The 22,968-nt window shown below is 38.8% G+C and overlaps 1 protein-coding gene across 27 annotated transcripts in view; it reads left to right on the top strand.

Annotated features, from left to right (window-relative positions):
• Positions 1-22,968, top strand: part of TENM2 (teneurin transmembrane protein 2) — a 1,290,011-nt gene that overhangs the window by 109,051 nt on the left and 1,157,992 nt on the right. The window lies entirely within an intron of this gene.

The raw sequence follows: 22,968 nt of genomic DNA, 5'->3' as shown, positions 1-22,968 counted from the left end.
CCTGAGAGATCACTCTTCTACTGTTAAAATATTTACAGATAATTGCAAAATTAATATTATCAATATTCTGCTAAAAAGCATTACACTCACACTGATTTTTCCTCAACGAATACTATTGAATGTTTACTATTACTCCATAATGCACAAAGAGCTTTGCATGCATTATCTTATTTAATTCTTAAAACTATGAAATAGATAATATAATCATTCCCATTTTAAAGATGTAAAAACTAAGGCAAAGGAGACAAAGGCTATATAGTTCTTTTGAATTCTGGTTTGGATCTGATTTTAATTATTTTTCCCAATGGTGTATCCTTATTTAAAAACTCAGGTTAAAAGCCCCATCCTCCTGAAGCTTGCATGCTAGTGGTTTGTGTAGGTCACACAGTAAGTGGCAGGTATAAGAGTCAAATTCAGGTTCAAATTCAAACACCCTATTATAAATACTAGAATCATAGTATCAAAGCGATTGTAAACTTTGTATGATGTTTGAACCCTTGTTAAGTGTTAGCCATTCCTAGAGGCCAAATTTGTGAACAATGCAGGAAGGAAGTCTGCTGACCTTGAGTCTGGAAGGCTCACAGCCGTCATTACTTTTGGGTCCCACAATCAGAATTTCAGGAATAAACTACTAAGGATGTAATTTCTTTCCCATCCCCTGTTACCCAGAAACCCTTCTTGACTTCTGGCAGTTCTATCAACCACAACTGAAGAACGATTCCCTTCCAGTTAGGAAGGGCCCTCTTTTAAACTGAGCACATGAAGCAGAGATTTATCAAAACCAGCCCTGGCTGTCATGGTGGTGACAGATGCCCCAGCTAGACCTCCCTCAAACAATCCTGGGATGACTCTTTGGAATTCTACACATGCCAACAGTCATTTTCAAACTCCATCATTTTTTGCTGATACTCTCCCTTCTGCTTTCCATGTGCACTTTTTCAGGTAGATCTTTCCTCTGTACCTCTGTTTTCTGACTTTCAGAATTGGAGCGAACAATTCTTTCCTCTTAGATCACTGGGACTTTCGCAAGAGGAACATCTTGGTGAATGTTTATCAGCATTTGGGAGTATTGACTCTCTTCCCCATGGTCCAGAAGGTTCTAGTGTTACTCACCTCCTAACCCAACATGAAAAAGAATCGTCATTTTAAAATGCTTTGGAGAATTCCTAGCCAGTTTCTTCATTTCCCTGAAGAAAATGCATGGGAGCCAGCTGCTAAGTGCCGGTGTTTGCATGCACCTGTTTGTTTATTTTTTTCAGATGTAATTGGTACTCTGCCTAGAAGCATGTGTCTGTTTCTCCCATGCATGCAAAGTATATTTAGGCACATGGATGACAATCACAGCCTCGTATTGTGCGCCTTATACAACAATGCAGTTATTGCATGTACAGGTCTCTAGTTGGCATTTTGCAAAGATGTGATGATCAGAAATGCCTGGAACACAAAGTTTCTTGTTCTTGTTTTTTATTTTTGTTTTAAGATCAACACAAATTTATTGCCTAATTATTTACTTTATAAGACAACATAATACCCATTGTTCTAAAAGCTATATTTTGCTAATTTTAAAATCATTAAGATTTCTATTAAGCACTTAGCTCAAATTGGTGTTTGATTTAGTATATTCTATTAAATTGTCGGTTGAAACTACCCAGTAAGCTAACCTAAAAGTTAGTTCTGTCTAAGAAATTTCTTTCTGTTTTTGGCTGCCCCGAGGCATATGGTGTTTAAGGCCAGGGATCAGATATGAGCCACTGTTGTGGCAATGCCAGATCAGATCCTTTAACACACTGTGCCAGGCCAGGGTTTGAACCTGTGTCCTGGACCTGCAGAGATGCCACTGATCCCATTGTGCCACAGAGGGAACTCCTAAGTAATTTGTCAATTACATTTTGCTATAAAATTTGCAAATAAGAACACTTTGTAAATGCAACTTTATGTAATTGTCTTCACATTTCTTTTGCTTGGAGTTCATTGAGCTTCTTGAATCCATGGCTTTGCAGTTTTTATTCAATTTGGAAAAATTTTGGCCATTGTGTGTGTGTGTGTATGTGTGTGTATGTGTGTGAGCTATGTGTGTGTGCCATTTCCTCCTTTTGAAAGTCCAGTTACACATATATCATGCTGCTTGGTGTTCACTGATAAAGTGTTCAATTTTTTTCTGTCATTTTTTCTGTTTCATTTTGGATAATCTTGCTGAATTCATTCATCTTTCTTCATGTAATGTTTAATCTGCTGTTATCCCATCCAGTGTATTTTTCATTTCAGATATTTAGTTCCATCTCTAGAAATTCTTTTCTATTATCTCCCCTATCTGTAGCTTTCATGCTTTTTCTCTAGCTTCTTGAACATACAGAATACAATAAACTGATTTAATATTCATGTCTACCAATACCATCTGTGCCATTTCTTGGTGGTTTTGATCCATTTTTCTCTTCATTATAGATTATGTTTTCCTGCTTTTACATGCATTGTCATTTTCTCAACACAAAGTTTCATTGGGGAACCAAGACACTAAAGATTAACCAGGGACATTCATGAGAATACCACATAGAAATGCCACACCTAAAAAAAACAAAAAAGAAAAAAAAATACCTTACCTTATCAAGAACTGCAGAGCTCTTAATCAATGGCTTTCAATGGCAGCCGCATTGTAATATCATCTAGAAAACTTGAAAACACCCAGGCACCCATACACATATACAGACCCCGGCCTCTATATTTAATGACTATGATTTAATTGGTCTGGCGTAAGATCCACATACCCATATTTTGCTAAAGCCATGTAAGCAATGTTATGTAATTGGGCCTGGGAACCACAGTGCTTGTCTTTCTTACCTTATCCTTGGGCAGCAGCTCTCATGCTCATGTACTATCGTCTACTGTCCCTGCTTTCTGTTTGAGCATGCAAAGCTGGTTGCTTTTCTAGGGACTTTGTTCTAACTTTTCCTTCTGCAGAAATGCTCTTTTTTTTTTTTTTTTTTCGTCTTTTCTAGGGCCACACCTGCAGCATATGGAGGTTCCCAGGCTAAGGGTCTAATCGGAGCTGTAGCCACCGTCCTCCACCAGAGCCACAGTAATGCCAGATCCAAGCCACGTCTGTGACCTACATCACAGCTCATGGCAATGACGGATCGTTAACCCACTGAGCAAGGCCAAGGATTGAACCCACAACCTCGTGGTTCCTAGTCGGATTCATTAACCACTGAGCCATGACGGGAACTCCTCCTTCTGCAGAAATGCTCTTTACCTCAATCTTTTCATGGCCACTTCTCTTGTTCCCTTTTGTTCTTAGATCCCAAACCATCTCATTGGAATCTATGTAAGCAGGACCTTCTGGAGTTGGGTAGTGCGTATTAAGCTAGGCCATATACTAGGATATTGCCTTTCCTGACTGGCAGCACTTTCTCCAATCAACTAGTTTTCTTTCTTAGTTTTCCACATTACTGACTGAGACCAACTTGTTTATTGGTTTATATTTTTATTGTTTTTATCTCCTGCCACTAAAAGGTGGGAACCGAGAGAGTAGAAATTTTCTCCGACTTGTTCAGCATGATATTTTTCACACCTGGCATAATACATTGCATACAGTAGGTGCCCAGTAAACATTTGTTAAATGAATGTTCTGTGTGTCATACACAAAGCTAAAAGTCTTTGCTGTAAGGCAGTAATATGAGGCTATTGAAGTTCATCAGGAAATTTTAATAGCCAAGTAAGGTTCTGAGTAGATTTCAAGTAAACAGAGGGTGTTCTCCAAAAGATGTGGAGAGGACAGTGTTTGTAAGGGGAGCAGTGTCCCTTCAGAGCTAGAGCAAGTCATATTCAGAGTAGCGTGAGCTAGTTATCTTGGCTGGGATGAACAAGCTGGGGTTAATTAATCCAATCTTGGAGGTCTTATTGTGGCACAGCAGAAACGAATCTGACTAGTACTCATGAGGATGTGGGGTCGATCCCTGGCTCTACTTGGTGGATCAGGGATCTGGCATTGTCGTGAGCTGTGGTGTAGGTCACAGACGCAGCTAAAATTCCACATTACTGTAGCTGTGGTGTTGGTCAGCAGCTGTAGCTCTGAATAGACTCCCTAGCCTGGAAACTTCCATATGCCACCAGTGAGGCCCTAAGAAGAAAATAAATAAATAAATAAAATAAAAATAATAAAATCAACCCAATCTCATGACATAATGCAATTATCCAAAGTAAAAAATATATTTGGAATTAGATAGCAAAAATATATCTAATGCAAATATCTCTAACTGATCATAACTGACAGGGAGAAATACCATGTCCCCAATTCCCACAAAAATTTGATTTTCAATTGATATTCTCAAAATATTAATCAGCTAATAATAATAACAGCACAACAATGGCTACCATTTATTCAATGTTTCCTTAGTGCTGGGCCTTAGACAAAATACTTATATTTACTGTATCATTTTAATTCTCACAGCAAACTTAGGTGGTTGATATCCACAGTTCACATCAGTAGAACAGAGACTTAGGCCAAGCAACTGATTAATTTCTGAAATGTGATTTGAGCCCAGAATCCTGGACCCCAGAGTTGCCACCTTCACCCAAAATGCTGCGTGGCTTGATTTGGACCCAGTTTCATCAGATGTGACCCTGTTGATTATCTGTCTTTCAAAGTACTTACATCTTACTAAATCAGAATTTTAATAAGAAAGGACAGAAAGTCTTATAAACTTGTAAAGGCCATCATTTGAAGCTCAAAATAGACCTTCACAAAGGAAGAATATTACAGATACCCCCCCAGTCCCCAGGCCAGAGAAGCCAAACTTAATTCTGAGCATTTTCTTAGATGAGAAAAATAAAATGTGTTTATTTTTCATACCGTTTTATATAGCATGGGTAATTTTAAATCATGGCGATGGCATTAACATTTAAAAATAGACAAAACAGTTTGCCTATGTTTTAATATACTGTACCAATATTTAAAATGGTACATTTTAAATGTACCTAATCTGATACCGGGTAATGGTTTAATTTAAACAGGTGAAAAAGATGTATGGGTGACTTTGTACAGATATCAAAGGAGATTAGGGGTTCCTTCAAAGAATTGAGGTGAATTGCAATTGTTTTTACTCTATGTGACTTCATTTCAACCTGGATTTTTTTTTTTTTTTTCTCGTGATGGCATCATTCCTCCGAAAGCACGTTGACATAGGAGGGAGGGTGAGGCAAGGGTTTGGATAGTACTGGCAGGTCCAAGATACATCAACATGCACATAAGTGCATAAGTGTATCATCTAGCATCTGGAATTAAAGACAGAGGAGGGGGCTTGAGTGGAGGGGGAAGTTCAAAAGAAGAAATATTTCTTGGGTTCAACTCAGTCACCAAGCGGCTCTTAGCTTGAATGGCTTTCATTGCTGTCTAGAGCCTGGAGTACAGGGCTGCTGGAAGGATTGGAGCTGGTTGACAAGAGGGCAGAGGCTCTGAGAACTCAGCAGGCCAGGCTTGTCTGCAAGGTCTAGGTGTTTCTAACTCAGGGGAGGGGCTGCTTTCTCTTTGGTTATGGAGGATTGACAGCTTATATAAAAAAGGTAATTCCTGTTGAATTCAAGTACCAGTACAAAGAAAGTACCAGTTTCTGATAATCAGCCTCAATTGATATTGAGTGCACAGGTGGGCCTATTTTTCCTTTTCTTTTCTTTTCTTTTTTTAATGATTTATTACTGTCAGAGAAGAATGGCAATAAACCATTCCAGTGTATTTCCTTAAAAAAGTGGAGCTACTGCTGGTTTGTTTTTAAAACAAATAGTTAATTCAAAACTAACAGAATTCTCCTTTTTAAAAAAAGATGGTAGTTGCTTATTTACTTCGTTTCAAAGGTTTTTTTTTTTTTTTTAATTCAGTCTCCTTAGCAACAGAGACATCTGTCTCTATTCTCTTAGTCATTAAAGCCAAAGAAAGTAGCTGCTTCAAAAATAATAAAGGCAATTTCTATGAATTGGGTAACTGTTAATTGTTGCCAAGAAATCTTAGTGAGATAATGAGGCATACAGCAATTGACAAAGATCTTTTCATTGATGTATGAGCTTCTAGCTAGCCTATGGTGGTTAGCTAATATGTACAGTACCATCGATGAGGTATTGTGTGATTCACTATGAAACACAAATAAAGAAGTGATCTTTACTCTTTCTAATTTCTTTCAGAAGTATGCCTTGCTGTGATTTTTTTCTGATTGCTTAGTAACTAATCATACCTTGGGATTCCAGGGAATATATTTGCCCATTACATTTCATGAAAGTAGAAAGGCTTGAAGCCTTCACAATGGAGATCAATGCGACAAATAGTATAGTAGTTGTTGGTGGTGTTAAAACACAATATACTTCTTATTTGAGTTGTAGATGCTGCAAAACCATTTGAGGGAAAATACTTAAAATTGCACTCGATTCTAAAATGTATATTGGCATTTGTGCTAAAAATGTTTGCAGGCCTCTTATAATGAAACCCCAATCACCCTCTACAATAGCTTCGCTAATAAACACAGAACAGTTTTTCAACGCTTTCTGCTTTCCCAGCAGCCAAGGAAGCAAATTATATTAAGTCAGTATTTTTTATTATTGGCCCTATGTTTGACACATGCCTGGCTGTATGTGAAACTACTGTTAAATGGGTAATAACAGAAGGAGAAACTAAGCATGCAAAAACAGCTTTTTGTGAATTTTTTTTTTAAATCAGGAAATATGCTTCTGATAACCAGATGTGGAATAGCTCATCACATTATTGGCCCCATAAGCCTATTTTAGTTTCTTAAAGGCGGGGAGGGATGATTACAAATGGGAAGTGTAAGAAACGCTGAATCTAGTTTCAAAATTAGGATGTTTATAAAATTTACATATGCATGGTAACTATCAAGGCAAATACAATGCATATTAAATGTATATCATTTTTAGTAGAAATTCGAATAGGAATTTTGCATTTATTATGGTGCATTGTAAGATACAGTACGCATAAGAAACTGAGGAACTAAAACATGTGAATCTCAGAGTGACATTTGTTTCACATCAGATTCTAAGTACATGTAGTTTGGTACCTCATGCAGGTAATCAAGACGTCGCTGGTTAGAAACTGGATGAGATCTTGGAATGAAAATGTAGGCATAGTCAAGCATATCTTTTCGGTGTAGAGATATTTCTATAATTTATGAAGTATTTTCTTTAAAAATCCTCTCACTACAGATATTTCTAGTAAATGCTTATGAATATAAATGAGTAAAAGGCATTATCTTTTATAAGTTACAGTTTTTGTCTGCATAACTTCGCACTGTTAAGGTGACAAATTGTTAATTTCCTTTCACGATGCCTCTAATATAATGAAAGTAGAAGGGATTTTTCTAACAACCAAGTAGAAATAGACTTGAATAGCTGTTTGGTGACTTTTTATCGAAAGTTTAAAAAATTCAGTGTCAAGAAAATCTTGGCACTTGATGGAGCGTTGGTAACATACTCCAGAGGATCTCAAAGTTACAGCCCTGGCTTTGTTGATCGAGTTTTACCATATTGTCTTTCAGAATGTCACTTAGCAGCAGGTGCGGGCCTGGAGATGAATATCGTCTCCAACGAAGGCCATAGAGAGGATTTGTCTTTTTCTCTAGATAAAGGATTGGGAAACGGTGCTCAATGGACGAGCTATGCCTCGCTGCCTGTTGTTATATGGTCTCTGAACTAAGAATTCTTTTTCCCTTTCCAAATAATTGGAGAAAAAAAGAAGGAAAATATTTTGTCATGTGAAGATGATTTGAATGAAAATGTCAGCATTTAGAAATGAGATTTTTTACTGGAACACAGCACACCCACTGATCTACATATGGTCTGCGGCTGCTTTAATGCTACAATGTTAGAGTTCAGTGTTTGTGGCAAAGATGATCTGGCCCAGAAAGCCTAAAATACCATCTAGCCCTTTCCAGAATTTCTGACACCTGATCTAGGGTTACGTTATCGTATCAGAGACATTTTTTTAAAAATGTGGCACATATAGTATTTTCTAATACCTAATAAACACAGCTAACATATTAAGAGAACCTTATTGTGTCAGAGATTGTGCTGAATATTTTGTGTGGCTTATCCCCTTGAACTTCTGTAATAGCTCTATAAGGTGGATACTGGAATATTTCCCATTTTATAGCTGAGAAGACAAACTTACGGAAAAGATTTGCCCAAGGCTACAAGAATAAAAATAATGGACCTAGGATTGAGAACAAGGTTTGTTAGGGCCAACATCTCTATTTTAACAACTGCACAATAGTCATTTCTCTGAGTCCTAGCCCTTCCAGATCAAAGAGAAAAAGACAAAGAGTTCCTAGAAACACAAAGGAAATGAGCAGACATTTCCTCACTGAAGAAAAAGAAATGCCTTCTTTCCCACGCAGCTGTTAATTTGGGGATGAAGATGAGAGGAATTACTGATGCCCTTTCTGCTTTTCTGACTTAAAATCTGAGATCTGGCTTCCCCCTCAAATGGTGGCTAATAATTCAGTGGGGTCTCCAGAGTTTCTGAAACATGACCTTCAGATCCCAGCCCTGGTGTTTGAACCAGCTAGAACGGAATCGTGCTAGGTAGAAAATATGGAAGACATGTATTCCTCTAATGGCTTCTCTATGAAAGGCAATTCACTGTGGGGAAAAAGGTGTACTCCAGATAGGTCTGGGACATGATTCCATGGTGTTAGGAAAGCCATTTAACCCAGATCCACTTTAATAACCTAGGGTTCCATGGACAAGAGTGCTCATGGGAAGTTTCTAAAGGTCTTATACCACTTCTTTGCTTGTTCCCCCCCCTTTTTTTTTTTTTTTTTTTTTTTTTTGGTCCTGTGTTTTATTTCAAATTGTCTTTGTAAGAGCTAGGACTCTAATTTATAAGCAAGCTAAGCAGAGAAGGAACTTATTGGAGGAAGATCATTTTGCTTCTAGAATCATCAGGAAACCAGGAAAGCAAGACTGATAAAGGAACAGGAACAGAAGACTTGGCAACAACAGCCAAAGGATAGACTGAAGGGTTGGGCTGACCAAGACAATGTAACTAGTGTAGATGCTGCTGAATGCTGCTATCTGGCTCAACTTTTGCCCTGTCCCTTCACCTCTGTGACTTTTGTAAAAATTCACAGATGTGGATGGGAATAGTTGATTGTCCAAATCTTAGACTGTGTTCATCATCTACCTAGCCAGGTGTAGGAAGGTAGGACCATATGGCTTCTTCAGTTTCTAGAGTGGGAGTCAGAGGATTTGGAGACCTTGTAGACCAAACACAAGAGAATTTATCACTGTATTTGGTGAAAGACTGGAATGAAGTGATGATTTTCATAGTCCTAGTCCTTTGGTGACTCAGAATCATCAAAGAGCTGTGGTATCTGTGGGCAGAGGTTCTTGGAAAGCACAGCCAGAGGACTGCTCACTGATCCAGTGCATGATGAGGATTGTGCTCTGATATCTTTCCAAGAGTAGGGCATGGTGGTATCTGAGCTGAGCTTCAGAGGGTGAATGAGAATGAACATGTAGGAGTTCCCACTGTGGCTCATTGAATTAAGGACCCATTGTAGTGTCTGTGAGGATGCAGGTTTGATCTCTGGCCTCATTCAGTAGATTAAGGATTTGGTGTTGCCAAAAGCTGCAGTATAGGTCACAGATATGGCCCAGATCCGGTGTTGCCATGGCTGTGGTGTAGGTATGCAGCTCCTATTCGACCCCCAGCCCAGGAATTTCCATATGCCAAAAGTGTGGCTATAAAAAGGAAAAAATAAAGAATGAACACGTGACAGAGAGGAGGTAATGCACTATGGCAGGCCAATGACACACATTCAGTAATTACAAAAATTAAAATGCTGCCACTTTGATGGCATATTTAAAGTTTTAAGAATCATATCACTTGCAGACTTTTCATTTTATGTATTACGGCTTTATTGAGGTATAATCAATATATAGTAAACTACACCCATTTAAAGTGTACAATTTGATGAGTTTTGACATATGTATACTCCTATGAAACCATCATCATAATCAGCTTCATCATCTCAAAACTTTCCTTGTGCCCCATTGTAATCTATCCTTACCTCCACCCCCACTCCTAGGAAAATACTGTTCTGCTCTCTGTCACTGCATATAAATTTGAGTTTTCTAGAATTTCGTATTAATGGAATTAGCCCATATATACTGTTCTGGGAATGTGGAATCTGGTTTCTTTCACTCACTGTGGGGAGATTCACCCACAGTGAATAAGCTTATACTTTTTCATTGCTCTTTAGAATTCCAACCAAGGAGATGAAACAGGAAGCTCCATCACTTGTCATGGTCTAAAATCTAACAGAGTTTTTAGAAATGTTTATACAGTCCACTGAGAGTGAATCACACAAGTTTTCCAAATTTGATCACTTTGAAATGGCTTCATTAGGGATTATGCTACTTGAGTGGGTTACCTGGGGAAGATCTGGTCAAATTCACTACAGGTTGGTTTTCTTATCTTTTTGAGTCAGGGAGCCTCACCTAATCAGCAGTCTGGGCCAGTCCTCGTAAATCGCAGCTTATGTGATTTTGAATTACATAAGTCAATTTATTTCTTAGGAGGCAAATGCAAATTCTCTGAAAAGTGAAATATTCTCGGAATTTACTCACAAAGGTATATTAGATCTAGATTTAAAAAATTAAAATTTCTAACATGTGCCAGAAATGGAGGTGGTCATAGAGATGTAAAGATGATGAAAGCATGTTGCCCCGGAGGGACTTCTGGTGTAATCGGGATATAGGATTTGGAAAGGTATGTTAGATGTATCTATATAGATGTATCAGTTTACAAACAGCTCTTTATTGAGGTTATATTATATGCCAGGTCGCAGCTGGACCTTGTGGAAATGGCCACTTCTCATCAATCACAGGGCTTCCTTTCTAGTGGAAGAGACAGATGCTAAGTAAAACAAAAGCAGGTGTAGTCTAGATTATGAGAAAGTTGATGATGGAAATTAGCAGGATAATGAGGTAGTAATTTAGGAAGACCATTCTATAGAAAGAAATCATGGAAGCTTTGCTGAAGGGCAGGGGATTGGGGCAAGGACATTCCAGGAGGCACGGAGAACTGCAAGCACAGAGACTGATGTGGGTTTCCAGGTTAATAAAACACAGCAAAGAGGGGGAAAGATTTGGCTGGAGAGAGTGAATCATGAAAAGTGATTTGAAGTGAAGGAGGAGAGGTCAGCAGGGAAGCTCCTATAAGGTTTTAGCAGCCATGATGGAGAGATTGGGGTTTTATTAAGGGAACCAGGGAACCCCTAGAGCCATTTAAATAAGAGAGTATCTGCCCTTTTTTAATTCTCTTCCTATAGTTTAATTTTATCTTTAAAAGGTAACTCTCCTACACTGTTGGTGGGAATGTAAATTGGTACAACCACTACAGAAACAGTATGGAAGTACCTTGAAAACTAAATATAGAACTACCATATACAACTACGCCTGGCAACCCCACTCCTGGGCATATATCTAGAAAAAAACTTTCATTCAAAAACTTACATGCATATCTACGTTCATTGTAACACTATTTACAATAGCCAAGACATGGAAACAACCTCATTGTGCATTGACAGATGAATGGACTAAGAAGATGTGCATGTACACAATGGAATACTACTCGACCATAAGAAGAACAAAATCATGCCATTTGTAGCAACGCAGATGGAACTAGAGACTCTCATACTCAGCGAAGTAAGTCAGAAAGAGAAAGACAAATACCATATGATATCAGTTATATATGTAATCTAATATATGGCACAATGAACCTATCTACAAAAAAGAAACAAACTCATGGACATGGAGAGCAGCTTTGTGGTTGCCGAGAGGGAGGCGGGGGAGTGAGATAGACTGGGAGTTTGGGGTTAGTAGATGAGAATTATTGCATTTGGAGTGAATAAGAAATGAGGTCCTGCTGTATAACACAGGGAACTATACCTAGTCACTTCTGATGGAACATGATGGAAGATAATATGAGAAAAAGAATGTATATGTGTGTATATATATATATGCATATATATATGTATAACTGGGTCACTTTGTTGTACAGCAGAAATTGACAGAACATGGTAAATCAACTATAATAATAAAAGAGTACATACAATGAGGTCAAGTTAATAAAATTAGTAAGTCAAATTCATACACTAAAATGAATAGATCTTAAGTGTTCAGATTGAGTTTTGATGGTTGAACATAACTCCTAGATAACCACCACAATCTAAGCCAAGACACAGGGTATTTCAATGCTGAGAATGTTCCCTTGTGGCCTTTTCTGATTTGCTTTAAAAAGATAACATCAGAGTTCCCTGGTGACTCAGTGGGTTAAGGATCCAACATTATCACTGCTGTGGCATGGGTTTGATCCCTGTCTTAGGAACTCCTGCATGCCACAAGTGCATCCAGAAAAAAGAAAGAAAAAATACTAAATAATAAAAAGGATCAATGTTGTTATCTGACTTGCATTCTTATTTACCTCTCCTGGATTATAACAATTTTGAAGAGTCTCGGTTCCCTCTTTTCTGTACCCAACCAGTTTCTTACCTCAGACCTCCTGTTCTGACCATTCTCTTTCAGACTTTCTCAGCTACTTTATATTGAAGGTTGTTTGCCAGTGAGATTTTTGTCTCTCCTCTCTTCCAGCCATCCAAATTCTATAAGCTTTACAAGCTTCAGCTCAAACCCTACTTTTTCATAAAGCCTGAAGCCCATAATTCATTCATTCCAGACAGAGCTATGTTCTCTGAACACTGATAGTGTTTCTCAGCTATTCCATACTGAGTTTTTATTTATACTATCTAGTGAAGAGGTAAAGAGAAATATACAACAGCAATGAGAATTATACTAACGATTTAGAGAAAAGTTCAGGTTAATAATACAGAGAGGAGAGGCAGGTCCTTTCTACATCAATGAAGCCTTGTCAGTTTTAAAGGGAAAATCTTACTTGACATGTATAGACCTGGCCCAAAACACCTTGCAGACTTGGTTTGGTAAAACTGCTGAAAACTGTTTGGTTTTTCTCTTTATCTTGCACTGTGAGTCCTTTTTGTCCGCGATCTATTCAGCCAGTCATGAAGGCTTACACACTCCAGAGCACGCTGGATGCTTTTCTGCCTGGTTCAGACTTCACTGTCTGCTGCCTTGTCATCCATCTAAATGCTAACTAATGCCTTTTTTTTTTTTTTTTTTCCGAGAAAGTCAAATGCTCAAGGCATTGGCTTGTCGATGGTGGGTGTTTGCTTGTGCTAGTCCTGTGGCCTCCTGAGGTAATGGATCTGTGGGATTTGCTTATTTTAAATATTATTTGATCTAGTGTGTTCTGCGTGGGTTGATGTGTTAAAAATTCAGAATATTATTTACAAAGAATTGCAGAGAAAACAAGGGCAAATGGGGCCTTGGCCAAGATTTTCTTCCATATCGATGCTGCCATCACAAATATTTAATTGGCATCAAGGTAAATATTCAAAGGTTAATGTAACACACTGTTAACGGATAGAGAAAGTGTGTGGTCCTTACCGCGTCATTTTGCTGTTGGAATGTAATCACCAGCATAGGGATGGTCAGATGTGTAAGCTTTGTATCATCTTTGACCTTCACCTGCAGGTAGCTACACAAGAAATGGCCGTGGTTATGATCCATTTTGTGTATTTTTGATGCATCAGTCACAGTCCCTTGTTTGCATTTCCATGTACTTAAGATCCAGCATCAGTGCATTAGATTGTGCTTTTTGGCAGCAAGACAACGATGCCAAAGATTTATGTATTTACTCCAAAGTACAGTCAGTTTATATCTAATACAAGCCCTATCTTTAGCTTTTCTTGGGGGGATAAAAAGACCCTTTCTCACAGCTCTTTGTCATGGTATGTACTTTTATTTTTGATGTTTCTCACATAACAAACTTAGAAAAGTTTTAATAATATACATATAATGAGTGGTTAATAAGTGTTGCCCAGGACTACTCCTGTTTCTTTATCTTTTTTTTTTTTTTCTTTTTACAGCCACACCTGCAGCATACAGAAGTTCCCAGGCTGTGGGTTGAATTAGAGCTGCACCACAGCCACGGCAACATCATGTCTGCGCTGCATCTGTGACCCACACCACAGCTTGGAGTAATGCCAGATCCTTAACTCACTGAGCAAGGCCAGGGGTCAAACCTGTGTCCTCAGAGAGACAGCATCAGGTTCTTAACCCACTGAGCTACAATGGAAACTCCATTCTCTGATTTTTCTTAAGCTGACTCATTCCTTTAATTATCTATACAGATATGGGAGCACATACATACATGATTGGAATTTTTAGAATGCAGCTTGCTTTGCACTGTTGAGATAATTCATATGGGTTAGGTTAGGCAATGCTGTATCCAAGCCACATCCTTGACCTATGCCCCAGCTTGTGGCAATGCCAGTTACTTAACCCACTGAGTGAGGGCAGGGATGGAACTCACATCCTTACGGACACTATGTCAGTTTCTTAACCCACTGAGTCACAGTGGGAACTCCCACTCCTGTTTGCTTGCTTCTCTAGGTAACTACTTCTTTTCTCATGGAGAGTCTTCTTTGTGCAAATTAGTTCTAATTTTTGTTTGTGTTGTGGTTGCACTGACAACAATATTGCTGTGATGTTTTTTATTATAAAAATACTATCAAGCCAATTTTTTTCTTTTTTCCCCTTTTTAAAAATTCTCTTAGTCATAGAATTCTATTCCCAGCAAATCAATTATGCTAAAATATATTACTTTTCTACGGTCAGCATCTGAGAAATGAATACAGAGTTACCTTAGGCTATTGTTTCTGCTCCAGTGCACTATTTTTAAAGCCCTTAACAAGAATCACGATAAAGAACATGTGGAAATAGGAGTATGTGATCTGATGAGCCCTCTGACATTTAAATGCAAGTCACACAAATGTTGTGTTAAGAGAATGGGTTGCTATAATCATGTAATCATTCACGTCTTTGCTTATTTCTAATTGGGGTTTTCCACTTATGTATTTGATAATAAAGGAGAGCAGCTTTTGAATGTTCAGGAAGTATTAGGTCTCTTTAAAATTTATATTTATAAGAAAGCATTAAAATTGGAGACTTGGGCTTACATGTGTGGGCCGTCCAGCCTGAGGGGCATCTGGGGCTCTACTCCCATCGGTTGCTCCAGCCTGGCTCCCCTCTCTCTCAGACATCCTCCTCGTGTTGGTCTGCTTGTTTTCTTAGTTAAGGAGAGATTACCAGCTGTTCAATGCATATTAGAACCCACTGGAGATGACTTTATTTGAGATGAAAACAGAGAACTTGAAAACATACTGAGAAAAAGGGAGCCCCTTATGGAGGGAGTGGTCAATTTGAGGACATTAAGCCTGCAATGGATTGTTTCTGAGACCTAGTGTCCATGCTCTGGGGAGAGCTTATTCTATTCATAGATATGAACCAAACTGAGGCAGTGATGGAAAACCACACAACGTTGCTAAACTCGATGTTTTCTGTTCTGTATCAACTAAGCAGTCATTAGTTCTGTTTCTTTGACAAGGTCTGTGTAGCTCCTCTGCATTAGCATCCCCTGGAAGGCTTGTTACTATACAGAGTCCCAGGCCCATAGCAACCTGTGGAATTAGCCTCCTTGTAGCCAGGGTCCTGGGCTCAGGAATCTGCTGTTAGACCTTCCCTAAAATGTCTATGGGAGAGATGTCTTTGCCAAAAATATGTTTCTTTTGACTTTATTAATATAAAACTCTCAAGAATGTGGGATGTGGAGCCTGACCAGCTGGCTTTGTACCCCCAGCTCTACCACTCACCTGTTCCTGTTACCTGACCTCTCAGTTTCTCATTTGTAAAGTGGGAAGTACAATGGCATGACCACTTAGGGTTGTTTTGGGGCTTGGTGAGACAATCCCTGTGAAGCAGTTTGCACAGTGCTTGGCAAATATCACATGTGCTGTTAACTGTCCATTACAGTTTTTATTATACTAGTGGAGTTGTTATTGTTTCATTAATAAAGGTAATAATAAATACATTGAAGCTGATCTGTGACTGAGATGTAGAATAACCAGACCACCAGAAGCCTCATATATTATTAAAACAAAGAAACGACTGCCTCTGTAGCTCTCTCTCCGAAGGAACTTAAAAAATAAATAAATAAAAAATAGACTGGATGGGTTTTCTGCATTTGGGCTATTCATTTCCAGAGCTTTTAGGAGAGATGCTGTAGACTACAGCCTGTAGAAGGCTGCCTCCAGGGTGGATGACCAGCCCAGTGCGAGCCCTGCTGCCTTGTTCACTGGCTGAACCACACGGCAGATTTCTCCACACTGCTTCACCCACCTGTGACTTCACTTTTGCCAATGACTGTGGCCAAAACCTACCAGCAACCTTCCACCCCCTCACACCTGCACACTGAAGGCTGTCCATCCGGCCACTTAAAACATGCCTACCGTCTTTCCCCCTGTAAAGATGGCCTTGCGCTTTCACTCTGTACATTTGCAGCCAAGTTCCCCCACACTGGGTTTTTGGCAATTAGAGGGCTTTAATTACAGCTATTAGACAGACAGTCAGAGAGAATGACAGTGTTTTGCCTCTGGTCATCTAGCAGAAACTTGAAAGGGGGAAGGCACAGAGAGAGAGGGCATGAGGTTGGTTCCTGCTGTTCAGATGCCAGTGACACCTGGGGCATGTGAGATGGTGATACTGTTTCTCTTCTGGATCCAGGATGCTGGCCAGCATCAGTTGGACCACACTAGACCCCTATCTCTCTTTACCATAGTGGGTTGTGACTCCCGCCAGACACGTTTCTCTCTCTCCATTGTGCTCCAGGCGGGTAGATCACTTTTATTTTTCTTGAGACCAAATTTGGGGAACAGAGAAGGTCCTCCAAATTTTTCTTGATAAATGTATTCAAGGCTTTGCACCTATTGCTTTAATAGTTGAATATTTTCTTTTTTTTTCCCCCCATGTAAGGAAGCATCTTTCTTTCTTGCCATCTCCTTTGCTCCTGTGATATTCTTTAAACATATGTGGTGCCTGAGAATCAACTTATCAGGTTTTTTTTTTTTTTTGGCAAAAAAGTGAGTTTTCCTTTAAAATTATAAAATGCTTCCCTTGTATATCTATTATAAACAGCGATCCAGAGAATTAATTCAGGCTATTTTCAGACCTATTTCAAACATTTTGATGACTCAGAATCTGAGCCAGAGCAAATAGAACACGATCTAAATACTACAAGGTGACACAAATTCAACACAAGTAGGGAAGGATTAAAAAGGCAGTAATTATAGTTATTCATATTGAATTAGTTTATATTGAAAGAAGTAATGCTGATGTTCTGGAGATATATGTTTAGGTATCACTTGCATCATTTTTCAAATATATAGTCCTAATAATATAAAAATAACTAAAATGTATGGACTTTGTAAACAAAATCCAGTGGTTCTCTCTCCTTACTTGAAGTGTTGGGCGTCCTTTTACAGTTAATGAATTCAGGATTTATTTTATATTCTTCACAATAATTAGCAGTATAATAATTAATCAACCTTAGTTCTAGTAACTCTTTTGACTCTGTTTGGTATATAGAAAGAGTATATGATGTAATCACTGCCTTCATGAAGCCTGTGGTGGAGTTGCCTTCATGGCGCAGTGGTTAACTAATCTAACTAGGAACCATGAGGTTGCGGGTTCCATCCCTGGCCTCGCTCAGTGGGTTAAGGATCTGGGGCGTTGCCATGAGCTATGGTATAGGTCACAGACAAGGCTCAAATCCTGCGTAGCTGTGGCTGTGGCGCAGGCCAGTGGCTATAGGTCCACTTAGACCCCTAGCCTGGGAACCTCCATATACCACGGGTGCAGCCCTAGAAAAGACAGAAAATAAACAAACAAACAAACAAACAAACAAACAAAAAAAAAAACAGAAGAAGCCTGTAGTTTAATTGTTTAATTCAAGGAAGAAGACTATTATGAAACTAATGTAATTGTTTATTTGCTTGTTCAATAATGACTTATGGAATACCAACTGTATTCCAGGCAGGGTTATACTATTATTTGTATAAGACTGTACCAAGTCTTAAAGAAGTAATGAGTTTGATATAATACCTCTTGCAGGGAGATTGCATTTCCCAAAGCCAAGGGCAGCAATAGTATCTTCCATCCCATGTGCTCTTCTGCAGTGTGGCCTTGACCATCTCTCATCAAAAGGAAGAAACAATTTCCCACACCCTTGGTTGGGGCTGGTCTTAGCGGCTCACTTGTAACCAGTGGACTTCTGAGGATAGGTCAGAAAAGGTCAGGTGGCTTTCACCTGGATTTTTTGGAATGCTTGCTCTCTCAGGGAGTGCCCTCTTGGAACCTGCCTGCTATGCTGTGACACCTCAGACCACATGAAGGAGCCCTATGGGGATGCTCTAACTCCAATCATTGGGCCATCAGCATCCAAGAATCAGATATATAGGTCAAGATGATTTCAGATCCCAGACCACAGTCTTTCCAGTGGAGACCCCAGACATCGTGGATTAGAAGCAACCCAATGCCCTATGCCCTATCCAAAATCTTGACCTAAAAAATCTGATGTCTTACACCTCTAAGGTCAATTTGCTCTTGCCAACATCTAATGATAAAGTGTTGAGCAAAACAGAGATTAGAGAAAAGAGGTCCTACTGATGCGTCTGATAATCATCATCAACTAGTAAAAATTCCGGTTATGGCTTTCTGTATGCCAGAATTTGTGACCTAGTGCTTATATAATCATCAGGACTCCAAATTTGGCACCTTTGTGCTTCCCCCTTTGTAGGTGAGGGAACCACGGCAGAGGGAGGTGAACTGATGCATTCACATAATAAGTGAAGGAAGGGGAATGTGGAATCTCTGTGCTTAACTGCTTGCATAGATGATAAATCTAAGGGCTAAATATGATTCTTTTTAGTGCTGGCTTGGGAGTTCAGAGACAGTATCACTCTGAGGTAGTGTGGTTTTAGACTTTGTGAGGTTTTTTGAGGAGATAAAGTTTATACTGAGTCTGGTCAGGTGTGTAAGATGTAGATAAGCAGTAGAAGAGGAGAGGCAGATATTAAATGGAGAAGTAACCATGGGAACACAGATAAAAGTGAGAAAAGAATTAAAGAGAACAAACCAGTGAAGAAAAAAGCTGAGGAGGAGGGGTAGGATGGTCTTCTTTAGAGATTCAAGCATCTGAGGTGTTTGAGGAGGAAGTCTAGGTTGATAGATCAGTGGGAGGTTACGGTAGCAACTACATGGAGAATGGACTAACCTGGGGTAGATGGGTAACCAGAAGAAAGGAGAACAGCTGAGATGTTATGGAGTTGGCCCAAGAGGGTAATGAGTAGGTGGCCCAGTAATAAAATCAAGGGTAAATTTAGAGAAGTTTCAAAGAAATAAATGGCACAGCTTCATAGCAGGTTGAATATAAGGGCTAAAAGAACAGGAAATGGTCACAGTGGCTTCTGGCCAATAAAATCAGAAGTGTGATGATCATCTTCTCCATCAAATATTGCCAGAAATAATTAATGCTACTGAAGATCAATGAAGGCATTGGCATTAGAATTACAATAGCCAGGTACTGCCAACATTTTTGAAACTTACACAGTGATAATAGCGTAATATGTTGTCATTTCATTGCCTTGTATCAGGAAGACTCTTCACTTTCTGTGTTTGACAAGCAACTATGATGTTTGATACTCACTACAGGACTGAGAGTTGGGAATGGAGAACAGGAGGCAAGCCCTGTCCAGGATGTAACTGAGTCCTGTAGAACTTGACCTCCTAGTTCACGGTCCCATGATCAAGCTCATCCTGGGACATCCACGGCCAGATCTGTTTATAAAACTGACTTTTTGAATAGATTTTGGATTGGGGTAGGTATTTTTTTTTTATTCTGAGAATTTGAGGAACACAAATATCCTCAGTATTCTGTACATTTACAATATCTTGTTGTTTCTGACTTCGAGGCCCTGCTTTGCACATAAACCCTATTATGTCACTGGGGTTGGATTCGTGTGTAAGCGAAAGTGTGAGTAAAGATTAAGGAGGGTTCTTGATCTCATTCTGTCCACAGATTGAGTTCATGGCCTTTAAAAGCTATAAATATCTAGTTTTTAAATTTTGGTTACTCAGAGCAGAAGCCTGGGAGTCACTTGACTTAAACCTTTATGTGATGTCATGTTTATTTTACACCCTAATTATCTCTAGAACCCTTGCATTCCCCAAAGTCACATTACTGCTCCCTTTGTTCAGACCCTCTATGTGTTTCTTGAAATAACTCAGCAGTTGTGCTTTATCACCTCCACATGCCCATGTCAACCACTCTTCATGTAGTTCTGAACATGTTTAAATAATCCCAGACTAGTAAATGATTTTCTAAGCTCTTTGGCATAAATGTCCCCTCAAGATCCTGTCAACTTCTTCAATGTCATGTCCTCTATGTCTCCCTCACACTTTACACTACAGTAATATTGATAGAATAATGGGTTTAAACATATGCGCGCGCACACACACACACACACACACACACACATCATATTTCTTTCCTCTGTATCGTAGCATGGTTTTCCCTTCTTGGAAACTTCCTTTACTGTATCTGCTGGCAAATCGCCGTTTGGTCTTAAACCCTATTCAAGCCAATTTATCTAACACCTCCTGTTTCTCTCCAATCTAACAATGTCAGTTCCTCCTGCCTTTGTACTGTGTGTAGACCAGGACAGACTGTTTCTGCTGGATCAGCCTGTATGGTAATTATATGTCTTCTTGCCTTTTCTGCCTCCTAGACTGTAGATCCTTCTAGGGGAGGGTCCATGATTGTCGGTCTCTGCATATCTTAAAATATTTGCAGCGCTTGCCATATGTTGGGTGCTCATTAAATGATCATTGATGTGAAAAAAAGGCAAAATGTTTTGGCAGTAAAAGAGGATTTTGGCTGGAAAAGGTCATTACCTTTGTGACATAACCATGAATTTATCAGGCACTTGTTTCTGCAAAGTACTGTACCATGCTCCTCAGAACAAATTACACAGATCTGCTTCTTGACCTGGAAGAACTTATTTATAATTTAATGCGTATATCAGGCATGAGGGCAAATATGGAAAGGACAGACAATAATTGAATTACCAACATTAAACAGATATACAAATAGGCTAGATTAAATATTTACTTTGCATGTGTGTTACCTTGTAAAGGGTAATTGCGTTTGAGCAGCTGTTGAGTGTATGGGAACCATTTGAGTTTTATGTTCAGACAATAGGATCCTATCATAATGATTACAATGTAAGCTGAATTTTGATGTTTTTTTATGGGTGAAGATTGACATTAATATCCCCTCTGAGGTTAATTTATAGTATATTGGAAGGAGAAGTCATATACCTTGGATTAAATCCAAATCTAGACACCTCTGGACAAATTAGAGCAGATTGAGTTTATCTGGAGAACTCCACCATTTAAAAAATAGGGAATCTGAAAAATATGTGTTTTTCATCAAAAGCAGGAAATAGGGTATTTGACAACATGCATTTGTCTACTGAATGTGATGGAATATGTGATGAAATATGTTTTGTCAATAAAATAAATTGCCAAACAAAATGTAATCCTTTCTGCAAATGCATTTAGTCTCCAGGATGAAATAAGCTACTTCCACAAAGCACATTTTTCCTTTGAATTATTTTAGATTTGCTGTCTATCAAAAACTATGGAAAAATGTGTTTTGTCAGATACTATACTCCAAGGAATACAGGTAAAATATATTTAATTAGGACAAAAGTAGACTTTGTTGTGGAGGGTCAGTAAATGTTTATGGTATATTGATGCAATTTAAACGAGTCTATAACTTTTGGCTTAAGAGGCTAAATTCTCACTCAGATGTTGGATGCATTCTTTAAAACAGTCAAGTGATAATACCCTGATGGTCCTTGAGCATATCTGTAACCTTTTATTGTACCATGTTATCACCACATCACTGAAAGAGTTAATTATGTGACTAATCAGTTTTTTGGTCTGTTTTTCATTCTCCTCCTGCTCTGTGAATTGGTCCTTTGCCCCAGGGCTCTGAGGAATTTTAACTTACTAATTAATTAATGCAGTTTAACCCCTCATATGTGACCTCAACACCCCATCTAGTTTACCATCATCTTAAATCTCTGGCTAAGAGCCTGTAATGGTGAATGAGTTAATGTCTAGTAATAAAGTGTCGTTATGTTAGGATAAAGTATAATTTTTAGAAAAAGGATCCAAAGAGTGATGTGTGTAGAAGCAGCTTGGAGAAGACTGAAATGTTATAATGCAGATGAAAGAGGAGGTGAATGGGAAGTTTTTGTCTTTTTTCTCCTCTTCTTTTTTTGAATAAGAACCCAATTCCTCACTTGTGGTATCTGCTTAATATTTAAGAATTGAATGAGATAATGTCTATAAAGCTCTTGGCTCCATGCCTGGCACTGGTTCTATATTGATTTAGCACTTACCAGTATTAAATTAACATTGTTCCACTTGGTTCCCAAACTGTCCTCTCTCTGGACAGGTGTCATTCATTTCCGTTTTTTGGAAGAGTTAACTGAAATTCAGAGGATCATATAGGGATGGACCCAAAGGAGGGACCCATCTCTGCTGCTAGGCAAGAAGGACTGTCTAGGGAGATGGTAACCTTTGTACTATCATCTAAAGATTAAAAAGACAAGGACTACATGGTAATGGTGAATGCATATGGCTTGTTGATTGTATTGTCAATAGCTATATTGCCAAGGAGGAAGGCTTAATGTATTGGTAAATGAAGCTAGAAAGATAATTTGGAGTCTTGAGGTACAGTAAGTATGAAGGACTTTTTACCTACTCCCAGAGGTACTGGGCAGCTGCTGACAATATTTGAAGCAAATGGCAGATACGACTCAACCCTTATTGTAGATAGTTTGTGTCAATTGTGGATGGAGTCAGAGTAGGGAAGAAACCTGCAGGCGGGGTGTGTGTTGGTAGATTGCTGTTGTGCTCCAAGTG

The sequence above is a fragment of the Sus scrofa genome, chromosome 16, assembly GCF_054392235.1.
Source record: "Sus scrofa isolate SSC_HxYL_T2T_F1_AM1 chromosome 16, Sscrofa_HxYL_maternal_Yorkshire_Landrace_v2.0, whole genome shotgun sequence".
NCBI lineage: Eukaryota > Metazoa > Chordata > Mammalia > Artiodactyla > Suidae > Sus > Sus scrofa.
This window is presented reverse-complemented; position numbering and strand designations above follow the sequence as displayed.